Source organism: Hippocampus zosterae, chromosome 20 (genome assembly GCF_025434085.1).
Source record: "Hippocampus zosterae strain Florida chromosome 20, ASM2543408v3, whole genome shotgun sequence".
Classification (NCBI taxonomy): Eukaryota; Metazoa; Chordata; class Actinopteri; order Syngnathiformes; family Syngnathidae; genus Hippocampus; species Hippocampus zosterae.
Window position 1 is genome coordinate 2103658 of NC_067470.1, and position 14052 is coordinate 2117709.

The following is a 14052-nucleotide window of genomic DNA, read 5'->3' on the forward strand; positions in this document are numbered from 1 at the left end:
AAGATGCCAATCTGTCACCTCGAACGGTTTAATGATGCGGTTTGTCCTTTTTTTTTTTTTTTATTTCTCGTTTACACACAAAGTGAAAAAGGTCATTAAAAGACTTGTTCACTGTACAGTATGCTCTACCCGAGAATTCCATCCTACGTGTTTACACTATTTCAAAAGGCTGCCAGATGCGGCAATTAAATTCTAAGACAGATACAGTACACAGAGCGAAATCTTTTCGTATCATATTAACAGCTTACATGACGCGCATGGCTGAATAGCGGCTAATGAAATTTGACCCTCCCCCCTCCCCCGCCCGCCAATTCAAATTAATAGTTTGAAAACTCCAGCGCAGTTGCATTATTTACAAGAAACCGCGGTAATTGTGCCATACATATGTTCTCATGTGCTTGTGGAATTTATATTTCCATGCGTGAAAAGTAAACAAGTGCTCGTGTACGTAGCAGGTTGAAAATGCCCACACCGTCGCACAACCTGAAGCTTGCTCGGGCTCATTCTTATTCAAATTACACTTCGCGCTAGCTCATAAACATAGCATTAGATTATGCAAATGGAGGGTCCGCGTCGACTTCCAGCTAATTCCTTTTGGGAGACGTTTTAATTTAAAGTAAAAACGAAAACAAAGCGGCAGCAACGGGGCATTGGCGGAGGCGATTGTGTTAGCGTAAGCGGGCAAAGTGAATAATAATCTCTCAATTTGATGATCAATCAGTCATCATTGAGCACTTCATTACCACTTTAATGCCTTTTTAAATGTGGAAGAGTCTTGACTTGAAACGCACGCCAGCTGCTTGTCACTCACACTCTTAGTTTGCTGCTACGTGTCCCGATGCTAATGACACAAATTAGCTTGGTCGCCTTTATAAACATCACACAGCCGCCTTCCACTTCTTTGAGCTTTGCGTACACTTCGATTATTATTCATTATCAATCTGACAGAGCAAAAACACGTGGCATTATTATTAGTTCAGCCAAAAAAAGCGACGCCCTGGTAGCATAGCTGGCTAGAGCCTTGCTTCAGTTGTGTGAGGTTTTTTTCTTACCAAGCTAACAATAAATGAGGTTAATACGAGCGGCCATCAGTAAAATATTTTACGAGCCGTTTATTGAATCTCATTCTCTAATCGTATTTTTGTGCAACGGCTGCCATGCTTTCGGTCAGAAGACAAACTTAACTTTGTTACATGTACAGCGTATAAAAAAAATATATATTTCCCAGAGAAATTAGCAAGCATCTCCGTCTAGCGTTGACCTTGACTCCGTTTTGTCATCCAACATCTCAGTATGAATTGGAAACGATGGCTAACACTAAACACTGCAAATATTCATCATGAAACGGGGAACATTCCTGAGAAATAGCTTCTTTTATTCAGCAGAAGCCATAACAGCAAGAATAAACAGCTGATTTGCGGTGGCCATTTATGAGTCCATTTCTGCGAATGTGCCTCGACTATCTTCCGCCAGGCCCAAGAAATGGAACATTTTGAAAGAGCCATGAATAAAACATAGCTGAACTGCCTGTAAACGGCAGTCCGGAATGTTTGATTGACATTATATTGTAAATCAGACGATCACGCCGCAGCCATTTAGCGTGTGGCGGCGCGAGAATACAAATGAGCCATAAGATGCTGTATGGGTACCTGACCCCCGCCAAACCCCCGCCGTAAATAAGTAAATGTTGCAAATGAGATGCAAATGGCTTGAAGGAAATGTTCCGTTCCAATAACATTCCCATTGTAGCTCGGGGCTGCTACATGTGATCAAATAAGAACGTATTTGGTGCGGAAACGTGGCTTCTTGCCAAGGTCATTTTTGCACTTTCTGTTTCAAGTAAGTGTCAACACTTGTGTTGGTGATCAGGAGGCGGCACATTGTTTTAGTATTGGTACGTTAGTTTCATGCAAACTCACGAGGAAACTGAATGGATTAAGTGAAATGGCATGTCGCTCATTGAAAAATAATGATACAAGATATTTGTTCGGGCTATGAGCCACATGCTGCTTCCCCAATACATTTCTGATTTGATCAAATGTTACAGGGTGTTCTGGGAATTTTCCACCATGATTTTTGTATTAGCACAAGGCCCCTCTCTCTGTGCGTGTTTGCCAATTTGGCAGTCTCATCTCAGCTCGGCCAATGCAGCCGTAGGAGGGGCTTGGAGGAGCGTGTGCCTCAGAGACAATTTGGTGGCAGAAAGTCAAGCTAACCTTTTCGCCTGCTCGGACCACCTCGAAAACGGTTCAGGTCTAACGTGACATATTTCATTCCTCAATAAAATAATTTAATTGGTGCTGATAGATGTCAGCTCTAACCACTCCCACAGTGGCGCAGCCTTCGCTCTCATAGATCCACCACTACACAGTATGTATGCCAGCCATGAAAATAGAGCCCAAACAGCTAGCATGGAAAATTAATTTTCACGAGCATATGATTGTTTAGTTGAATCATATTTAAAAAAAATTAAAATTGCCTTGCACTGAGCAAAATTCTGCCGCACTGAAGACATTCGTCTTTGATTACATGCATTTGTCCATTCCAAAACCTTTGCCGATTAGCCACAGGCTGCTTCATTACAACATGTATAATTACACGTAGCAGCCTCTTCTGGTAAATTCCCATGACACTAACTTCTAAAAAAAAAAATAATTGCAGCAAATTACCTCCAAATGTTGTGGAGGAGGGCGGCCCGGTAGTCCAGTGGTTAGCACGTGGGCTTCACAGTGCAGAGGTACCGGGTTCGATTCCAGCTCCGGCCTCCCTGTGTGGAGTTTGCATGTTCTCCCCGGGCCTGCGTGGGTTTTCTCCGGGCGCTCCGGTTTCCTCCCACATTCCAAAAATATGCATGGCAGGCTAATTGAACACTCTAAATTGTCCCTAGGTGTGAGTGTGAGTGCAAATGGTTGTTCGTCTTTGTGTGCCCTGTGATTGGCTGGCAACCGATTCAGGGTGTCCCCCGCCTACTGCCCGGAGACAGCTGGGATAGGCTCCAGCACCCCCCGCGACCCTAGTGAGGATCAAGCGGCTCGGAAGATGAATGAATGAATGAATGTTGTGGAGGAAATGTTCCATTTAAATAACATTTCCATTGCTGTCCAATAGACTGCCGGTGGGAGATAAAGTGTCATTGAACACGAATGAATGTGATGAGCAGAAATAATCAGGGCTCTTCATTAGAAAGTGGCGCGGCGCCGCCGCCACTCCGAATGCAAACAAATGTGGGATGGACTGTAAAGCACAGGTGGGGGTTGTGGGGGGGGGGGGGGGGGGTCAATTTGCTAGCGCGCCGCTGATGTTGACTTTGCACTAGGAGGACGCCATCTGTGAAGTTGTGTGTGATTCAGGCGGAAGACAAGCGGCAAATTAGCCTTTCGGCTGTCTGCCGCTGGCTGGCTTTCAGCTGGACTCCAACGCTCAGCTCAGCTCTTATTAGCCTCGCCGAGGACACCAAAGTCCAGCCGAAAGGGATAGCTCACAAAGAGTCGATGCTTACAAGGCATATCATGTGGCGCAAATAAACCTGACATGTCCCTTAAAGTCCTGATTTGAGTCACTTCAAATTAAGCAGGCTCAACAAAGCTCGCCAAGAAATATGCTGAACATTTCCCCGTGCACACTTTTATGTGTTAAAACCTACTAGAAATATAAGCAAAGTGCTTTTTTTAGAAATGACTACTTTGTGGTTGGGGTTATTTCTAGTCAACAAATTAAAACAAAATAATAAATGAACATATCAGCAGAGGAAAATAAACAGATAAAGGGCGAGGGGAAAAATAACAAGAGAGATTTGGAAAAAAAAAACCCTCAGCAAACAACCATATGTTAAAACATGGCACAGAAATGAGCACATTACATCCCTCCTGCAGAAGGGAGGCTTCGCAAACCATCCAGGTGCCACCACATCCCATTTGCAGCTGCGCCATAATAGAAGAGTGGGGAGGCGGTCAGGGGGAAAGCCGACGCAAGCGTTGATTGAGACGGTTGTTTATTTCATCATGTGATCAGATGAATGTGTGTAGGTGTCCTTTGTCCTGGCGGCATGCTAACATATCATCTTGTGATCATGAACGTACGATTTGTTTACAGTTACGGCATTAAATATTGAGCCGTTTCGCGATCACAGTCGCAATCTTGTTCACAGTGAACAGACGTAGAAACTCAGTTCACATTATTGTGATTAAAAAAAAAACATTTTTTTGTCTCAATTTGTTGTCAGATGCCCTTCATTCCTCCCCAGCCGAGTAATTTAAGGCAAACGTCGAATGCGACCGCTCGGAACGCGACCACTCTCCAGTGGCTCTTACGTCCTATTAAGGTCGTTTCTGCGATTGCGGAATCAAAGCCGCGCAAATGACCATACTGTCATTTGTGGCCCAATTTATCCTAATCTTCTCCATGAGACAAGCGAGGCGAGTCCGAACTCCAGCAGCACTTTGATGTGCACTTTGGCTTTTGTCCGTCCTCAAATGATGCAAGCGATTGTAAACCAGATGTAGGGCGGACTGGGGAGGTCGAGTCTTGGGATGGGTGAGCGGCTCGCAGGTGAAATAAGTTAATGTGCAAATAAATCAAGAAATGAATTCAAAATGTAAATCAAGTCTTATTCCAAATTTAGTCCAGAACGGTCAATAATGTGAATGCTCATATTGGTGTTGCCTTGCTACTCATGCGAGAAAAACCACCAGCAGTAGCAGCAGCAGTAGCAGCCCTTTTTTTCGACCTGCCGCCGGCACGCTTGTCAAACGTGACAATAAGTCATGATAGCGCAAAGCGAAAGAGACAATGTTGTTTGCGGAATGAGCTCCCAATCGATACGCCGCGTTTAATAACATTTCAAAGATGATGTATGATTGACGCCAAAAAGAAACACGGCGCTTTTTCTCGTCATCTGACAACAACAAATTGGACGTAATAATGAAATGACAAATGTCCCGCGTCTCTTTTTTGGCCGCCAACAGGAGGGGGTTTGAGAGGGGGGGGGCAGGGACTTATTTCACTTTACTGAAGGTTTTCCAACAACATCTCAAGAACAGAGTGTATAAACAATACATGTTGACTTTTCACATCAAGCATGCTTCAACCTTGGACAGCTATGTTATTATGATACTGTCACAACATGAAAATAAGTCATTTGGTTTTCGCTTGTCTCTGGAAATGTGCTTTTGGACACAGAAAACAAATCATCTGGTTCCCGATACATTTTTTTTTTTAAGTCATAAGTAGTATTTATTCAACAACAGTTGATGCTTCTGTGTTTATAATGGCGAAAAAAATAATTTGTTTTATTGTGAGAAGGGCTAACATTTACTCGTCAGGCCTTTGCTAATGCTAACGCGAATGAAAACTTTACCTCATACTTTTGTTTACATTAAAAAGCATCTTGCTCACAAGCTTGCTGATAGTTTCCGGATTAGCTCTTTTGGTGCGGTTTTGAAAAAGTTCATATGATGGTACAAATCCGCACAAGTCACTGGGCCGCATTTTAATCCCCCCTGCCGACAAGCGAACGTATGCTAGAATTAGCATTTATATGGCCCGTCTTTGTGCGTCCGAAAAGCAGACAGACGCTCTGTCAGTGCTGAGCCGCCGAGTGACGGGTCCTCCGGCTAAGTCCTGACATGAGACTCCAGTCTTCAGAATATCCGGCCAAACATGAGCATTTGCATTCGCGATTGTTTGGCATTTGTCTTCTTCCGGCTGGCTAACGTTGGCAATCTTTGCTGACTGTCGAGCGACTGCGATCTTAGTGTCAGCAAACCATTCCGAATGTCGAGCTAAACCTAGCAAGCCTTTGCAAAACAGAAGAAGAGCTAACACTGCCTATCATTTGCAATATATGCTGATTATAAGCTAATCTTACTTTATAGCCATCCCAGTCTGCTCAATTTTTGCCAACTATCTTGGTAAACCAGTCAAGTATCAGTAAACTTTGCTGATTATTGATCTAAACTTGCTAGCATTAGAATTAATGACAAATACTATCTAGCATTAGTTGAGCTGTCTCACATGAACTGAGCTCCGATAGTTATATCTACTAAAGTAAAAAAAAACAAACAAAACAAAATACAGGGAACATTTTAATTATAAACGGTCTTGCTTTGACAGTTTTTGAAAAATGTTAAGCTAAAGCGATCAGTTGTAATGTGTTGACTCTCAAGCTAAATTTAGCTTGTATCCATTTGAAACTCCTCCAACATCTGCAACTGTTCACATAAATCTTCCAAGCATGACCAAACGTTGGCCAATGTGGGGGCAAATCATGGCGGATGTCAAAATAAACGTGCCCAGCATTTGTCAATTTGTGTTAAGTGCTGCGCTAAAGCTACTGATCATAAGCAATTCTGCCAAACACGGCACCCGTGTTGGTTCGCATCTGCCTCGGGCTACCAAATCTTTCCTCCAAGCGAATAATGCGCCTCCTAATAAAACCCAAATAAATCAGCAAAATGAATACAAGCAAAATATTGATTTAAAATAAACCCATGTATTTTACAACAAGCTCCAGAGAGGCTTTCAATAATCCTGTTCTAGCCAATCAAACCACAGCAAAACATTGTTTTAGTTCCCCGTCCATGATCCATCTTAAGCACTGTATTCAAATTATTATCTAAATATTTTTGCTCCCAAGAATGATGTAAATATGGAGAAATAGAATTTATTTAGCAGCATGGTAAAGTGTGGTTAGTGCCTCTGCTTCGCAGTCAAGAGGTTTCGGGCTTGAATTTCCGGTTCACACGTTCTCTCTATGCTTTTATGGCTTTTCTAAGGACACGCGGACTTGTTCGCACATCCCACCAAAAAATCTTGAATTCTTTCGATTGTCACTTACAGTGAATGCCCTGCGGTCCCTTGCCATACACACCGTCTGGCCTGTGACTCAAAGGACGATCGCCAGCTCGATGGATGCTGGCTGGCTGTGTGATAGCATGTGTTATTTTCATGCCTTTGATTGACACATATCTGGCTGGAGGAGCAGCGCCTCTCGCCCCCCGCCCCCACGAAAAACCCCATCACCGACTGTCACGTCAACGGCGCATTGCAGGAAGGTCAATGAGATTGGCGCCGATTGTCTTCCTCGAGGAGCCTCACATGTCACGCAAGAGCCTAGTTGAATAGAACCAAACGAGTGTCCAGCCTCTGCGGTGGCGCGCCCGCCGATTCGCCGCCCCACCGGCCCCCACCGCCCTTATTATGCCATCCAGGAAAGTCTCGTCGTTGCTTCCCGCTGAGATTGAAAAACGTAGCTGCCCTCTATCTGCTGTCATTTCTCATTAAAGAGATACCAATCGCTGCTGAGACCGTGTAATTGCCGAATGGTAATTTCTGAGAGGGAAAATTCCGGAAGAAAATCACACTTTGACTTGGAGACAAGGAGTGGGGCGGGGGGTTATAACACCCGGAAGCTAAAACAAGAGTTTCGATACGTCGCACCCCCACCGTCGGTGTTAAAGGATCGATTGCAGGTGCAGGATCGATGCAATCGATTACGGTTTTCTTCATTGCCCCTAAAAACACCTCATAAAAAAAGTTGTATTGTGTAGTTTACAATTCGGTTACTGAATACCCGCAACCCGTTTTATTTATTTATTTTTTTTGATGGAACACTCATGTTTCAACGCCCTCTTCTCGTTTTCCCGCAGGTGCTCTGTGGCATGTGCGCACGAGCTTGAGAATGAGCCCGAGTGCTTTAATTGGTCAGCTAATATAAATAAAAGAGCCGAGCCAGTTTTGGCATCTCCTAGCAACAGCAGTGATTAGCATCACTGGGAGAAGGGAGGGGGGGGGGGCGGCAATTAAAAAATGCTACGTAACGGGGAAAAAAAAAGGATAATGATCTGAAAGTTTGAAGGACTTACTCAAGCCACTAGTTCAACTAGTTTGCAATCCAACTTGTAGTTCCAGTTCTATGTTAAGTCACAGTTGTACTTTGAGTTCCAGTTGTACTTTTAGTTCCAATTCCACTTCCAGTTGCAGTTCCTGTTATATTTCAAGTTCCTGTTCCAATTCTACTTTTAGTTGTACTTCTAGTCCCATTTAGTTTGAATACTCATGGGCCTATTACTAGTTCCAGTTCTGATGCTAGTACCATTTTAAGTTCCAGTTCAATTCTATTTCTTGTTATGCTTCCTGTTCCCTTTCCACCTCTTAGTCCAGTTCCTGTTCTACTTCCAATCTATACTCCTAGTTGTAGTTCCACCTTGTTACCAAAAGTAATGTTTTTTTAGCGTTGCTATAAAAATACATTCATTAAACTATTTCTGTTAGCACGTTAGCTCACTGCTACGTTTCTGATATCAGGGCATCGCTGTTTATTTTATGAAGTTAACCAAAGGCACACAAACAAATGCGATTAAATCGCCAAAAGCTACAGCGTACGCCTCGCAGTGACAATTTTTAATTAATTTTTTTATCATCCTTGCCAGCCAATCAGAGGCGACCACGGCGCTAAATCCAGTAGAACAGCCACACGTCATTATACCTTTGCTACAACGCGACGGAGAGCTAAATTGATTGTCGTGGGATTATCCGGGGGATTTATTTGATATTAAGAAATTGGCTTTTGCTCGTTTTAATAATTAGGGTTTATTCTAATTGAATTCACATCCAATCTACGCGCCGAAAGGAGCCACCCATTAGTTTGTCAATTCATACATCAATGAGGACTTCCATTCGATGCACTCATGAAGAGGGTTCGGCTTCAAGAGCAATTTTGGCAATTACATTTACATCTGCTTGTGTCTTGAAATACCTTTCATGCTGTGATTGCTACGAGGTGTGGCATCACATGATCCCGGGACACAAAGATCAAAATTCATAAACCCCCCGGTACCGACGTAAACAACTTGTCGCAGGTGGAGCGCCATAGCAACAGTGGAGTACTTCCTCATGGCTGACATGACGGAGCCGCCAGGGTCTCCAGTGCAGGGCCCACACATCATTGTTATACAACTAATCTATATATTTTTTTTTACATTTTATTCGGTACTGCGCCGACTGTGTGTTCAGTGTGAGGTTTCGGCTGCGTTTCATAGTCAACACGTGAGGTTACTCTCCCGGCGCTTTGCCTCTCAGCGACTGGCAATGTAACCGACAAGATTTACACGCCGCCGCTGGAAGGACTGAAAGCTGCATATGGCGATAAAGTGGCGGTCGAATAAACACAAGCGCGAGCGCGTTGACAACACCAAGCGAGCCTTAAATAAAATTTTAGAAGGTTTGCGGAGGAAAGAGTCGACAACAGATGGGGTTGCTTTTTCTTTTTTTTCTTTTTTTTTAACCCCGACTGTGGCTTATATTTCATTTCTATTGCAACAGACAAATTCTGGCTCACCGTTAATCATATTTACAACCTCTCTATGTCCTGCGCGTTAGCATTTACTCATCGCGCTGCACCCCTCTGGCTCAAATTAAGACAGAGATGGTACCAAGCAGGCGGCCCGGTATCCAGTGGTTAGCACGTCGGCTTCACAGTGCAGAGGCACCGGGTTTGATTCCAGCTCCGGCCTCCCTGTGTGGAGTTTGCACGTTCTCCCCGGGCCTGCGTGGGTTTTCTCCGGGTGCTCCGGTTTCCTCCCACATTTCAAAAACATGCGTGGCAGGCTGATTGAACGCTCTAAATTGTCACTAGGTGTGAGTGTGAGTACGAATGGTTGTTCGTTTCTGTGCGATTGGCTGGCAACCGATTCAGGGTGTACCCCGCCTACTGCCCGAAGACGGCTGGGATAGGCTCCAGCACCCCCCGCGACCCTAGTGAGGATCAAGCGGCTCGGAAGATGAATGAATGAATGAATGGTACCAAGCAAAAAAAAATCTGTGGACTATTTAGAGATTCCAGACCGGGTGGCGGCCCGAAATTTGGTGATCGCGATCGCCCCCAAATGTGATACGCAGGTAAAATTGACGTCGCGTGTTAATCCGATTAAAATGTGTTCATCTAAGCCAATTGTTGATTTTGTGCAGTCAAATTGGTGCGCAGGTGTTCCTCCAGCCAGCCTCTTTATGAAGCCGGCTGTTGCTCCATGCGGACCAGATTCACTCTTCATTAATTGGACCGCTGCTCCCATTTGTTGCCGTGATGCATTCATTGTCGAGTCAACACGCGGGAGCATCACTCAGCAGCTGCAGCCGGCGGACGGCTTTGTTAGGACGACACCACACTCCGGCGCGTTTGACGGATTCATTTGGAGGGACTTGGAACCCCCGAGAGCGCGCGGCTATTGTGGACTCGCATTTATCGGCTGCTTGGCACTCCAAAGTATTTGAACTCGTCTGGCGGACCGTCGCCAAGTTCGAAGCATTGACTACAAGTGATTTGTGTTGTTTGTCCAGCTGTATGGTAGCATGCATGACGAGACGGCCTAAACCCATTTTCATCCCGGGATGGGATGGCAGGGGGGAGGGGTTGGGGGGGATTCTTTCATTGTCAATCAGGGAAAATTAATAAATCCATCGCTACCTTATTAGTAACTTTCTATTTCGCCAAGAGTGAGGAGAAGCGGATCAGACAATGGATGAATGGCTAACGTTCATTAGCTTGCTCCGAGGGTTAGCGCACAGCGGCACGCGTTTGAATATAGTCACCTCCGTTTATTTACAAGCTGCGAAGAGGCATCTCAAGAGCACTGACGATGGTATTAAAAAAAAAAAAAAAGACGGGTGGAGAAGAGTAAAGTAGCTTGAGAGAGGGCGAGAATGATGAAAAACAAATTGCTTCGTGAAGAAGAGGTAGAGTGTGAGTCATATCCCATCGCGCAAAGAATTGGCCAAAGCGATCCGGCAAAGTAATGAAAATGTCGACCATGTAAATACAAGCCGGCGTGGCTATAATTACATTTCAAAATCCACTATGGCTAAAAGTCGCAGCCTGGATCTTAATAACTTCCCTCATGAATCAATTTCAATTTCTGGGCGCCGATCGATCGCGTCGGATGTGGAACCCAGCCGAGTGTGTGTATTGTGTTTTTTCACGGCAAGGAGAAGATGGGGGAGAGGGAGCTGATTAATTTCTCTTTATTCCTCTCTGTGGAAAATGGAGGCAGACGCTTTGTTTGGAGCGTTGTTTACATCCTGGCCTCGTTTCCCCCACTCGTACATTTGACACAAAACCGTATCAGTCAGTATGATGTAGTGCAGTTGTCCGCCGCGGCATGGAAAAAACCCCCAAAAAACTGTGACCTTTCTGACAGTCAAACGTGAGCTTGACTAGTTTGGTAAAGACCTACATTGGCGCTCATTATGAAACAAACAACTGTCGCGTTCCTATTCCATCTCAGAAAAAAATTCAGTCAGAAAATGAAGAAAAGTACCTCTTTCTCCACTTCAGGATGTGCCGCTCCCCCGAAACCGTTTACGATCATCTTGCAATCTGTTGGCCTCAAACCCCGCCATCATTTTGTTGCCATGTCGGATGATTGTCGACTTTTCCAATTTGTAGTCTCGGCTGAGCTTCGTCTGGAAGACTTTTCGACCTTTCGAAAAAGTGAGAGATAATTTCAGCCTTCGCAGACAGCGAGATTTGCTTCCTTTTCAAAGACATGTTCTCAGACCAGAACATATTAATCGCATTTACATTCATTCCTATGGAAAATATTGCTTTGGTTTTCATACGATTCGGTTTCAGTCAGGCTTTCTGAAACGCAATCCTCACAGGTAAGTCTAGTTGTCCGTACACCCGTAGGTCACAACGGGTGGTTAGGGTTCGGGTTGATTAAAAATCACATGTCAGGACATACAGCCGGTGAGCATGTGAGCAACATGTGAGGTGGTCGGCAAAGATGAAGTCACGCTGCTGGTCTCCCGAAGTGTCGAGTAGTATTTGTGTACAACATGACAGTTTTACGCCAGACAGCTGCTGGCTCCTCTCAGCTGTAATTGGTCCAGCTCTTCAGCGACACCATCTTTTGACATCTGGCAGACGCCGTGCCGAGAGAACGTGCGACTCGCTGCGGGCCCCAGATCGCGACGAGAAACACATTTCACGTCACCCGGTGCAACGTCTGCGCTTGGCACGGGGATTCTGCTCTGACAAAGCGGCCCGGACGGGCGGCGCGAACACAATTCTGATTTCATCCTTGCTCACCTTGGCTCCGCAACACCAAAGAAGCTAATTACGTTGCTAACTCAACGCGCCGCTACAGTTCCCTTTTATCGCACGATGCGTAACTCCAGCTCGCCATTTATGAAAGCCTGTAACACATAGACCTGCCATCTGCAGACTTCATAAAAATGTATAAAAATTAGAGACGTGATCGTCTGCCGTTTGATGGCCAATAGCGAAGCCCGAACTTTGCCGGCACGCGGCAGCCCGCCTCAAGTGATGAAAAGTCATATGCTTGGCAAGTGAACGTCATCCGTCTGTCTGATGTGGCCTGTCGGAATACGGAAGCGATCCAATAATTCCCCCGTGAGAAGAAGGTTAACGCGTCATTTTCTGTCACGACGAGGTAGCACGGTGGCAAATGACGGAATGTGATTTACGGATCTCCCTAGGGTGGCAGCTTCTTCACGCACTTTTGATCAGGATGGCAGCTTGAGAAGTGAGTTTTTGCAACCTCATGGCGAATCATCGAGCGAATCATCGCCTGCCCCCCCCCGCCCACAAACGAATAAAAGAGCATAATTAAAGACCAAAATGTAGCCTAGCTTAGCGCTAGCATTGAAAGCAAACCTCTTTAATCAGCATCGCCGCCACAGAAATAAACATTCAAACGACCGCTACTTTAACGCACGCGACGTGATGATGTCACGATCGGTGGCGCAAATTATTCAAGCGTCGGTTCTCTTTGATGCTTTTCTTCTCGGAGATGACGTGATTCGCAGTCTTTTGCGACACCCCTCCTCGCCCCTGCTGAGCGTGACGTATCGGGCAAAATAAGAAATAAATAAAATGAGCTGATGAAAGCGAGGCAAAGGGGTCATTAAACAGCAGGTCGGGAGACGGCGAGCGACAGCGAGGGAGACATTGAGTCCCAACTTCATCAAGATGGATCACTGGCATCTGGCGCCTTGGAGGACCTAGTTAGTAACCCCCTCCTCACAAGCCGCCTCGCTCGGGGTGTGAATCATGAATGCCAGGTGCTCGCTTGTTGTATCTTTTTGTCACGCCGGCTGACAAAAAAATAATAAACAAATAACGGCGTAACGGAGGGACTGTTGCGAGGGACAACAGACACGAGCGCGTTTGAAATCAGATGGCGCTGCGGCTAACATCAGCTGTGGCAATCAACAAACACTTAGCGGCGTGATTAAAAGTGCCAATTAATGTCTCGACATTATTGAAAAGCCACAACGAGAGAGGAGTTACATGTGATTTATGTCAAGGGCAATCATGAACCATGTTTTTTTTTTTACATTTTCATGCGGGAGTGTTCATGCGTGGCGTTAATTATATGCAAAGATGGGAAAGCAAAAGTGGGCTTTTAGTTTATCCGGCGCAGATCCGCATAATCCATCTCTACTATTGAAAAGCTGAGGAATCGGTCATGTGTGGATCCATATGAGCGCCGCCGGCTCGAGGGTAAGGGGCATGAACGGGGGGGTAGGGTGGGGGGGGGATCCCATTATACACACTGTAAAAAAACAAAATAATTGCCAGCTACGAATCCTTTCGTCCTGCGATCAGTTTGCACTGAGGGTGGGGGCAGATTGAGGGTGGTGAGAGGACAGTGGACTAAGGTTCGAGTGGGATGCGGGCAATGGTGAGGAGGGGGCAGGTCTGCGGTGGTCTTTAGGGGGTTGGAGACTCCTCTGTGCTAACAACGAGCCTGAAGCAGGCCGAGCGTGCAACTTTGCTTTTGTTTGGGCCGAGGGCTCCGTTCACCTCGGCTGTCATTAGCTCCAAACAACAACAACAACTACAAAGTAGCCGCAGAGCACATCATCAGAGCCGTGCAAATACATTTGATCATTTTCAACACTTCACCTTGACTTGTGACACGCAGTTTTGAGGGTTTGAGTTTAAATCTCAAGTGTGGCCTTCCTTTCGGGGGTATGATTTTTGGGGGTTTCCCAATAAACCCCCCCCCCCCCCCATAAACATTTGAATGG

The 14052-nt window shown here is 45.5% G+C and overlaps 2 long non-coding RNA genes across 3 annotated transcripts in view; both read right to left on the reverse strand.

Annotated features, from left to right (window-relative positions):
• LOC127593331 (uncharacterized) overlaps positions 1–11470 on the reverse strand; it is a 37655-nt gene extending 26185 nt beyond the window's left edge. The window contains exon 1 of the long non-coding RNA XR_007960377.1: positions 11313–11470. This is a non-coding gene — a long non-coding RNA (uncharacterized LOC127593331). The remainder of the gene's footprint in view (positions 1–11312) is intronic.
• The window catches only part of LOC127593335 (uncharacterized), a 165992-nt gene that overhangs the window by 92900 nt on the left and 59040 nt on the right, over positions 1–14052 (reverse strand). The window lies entirely within an intron of this gene.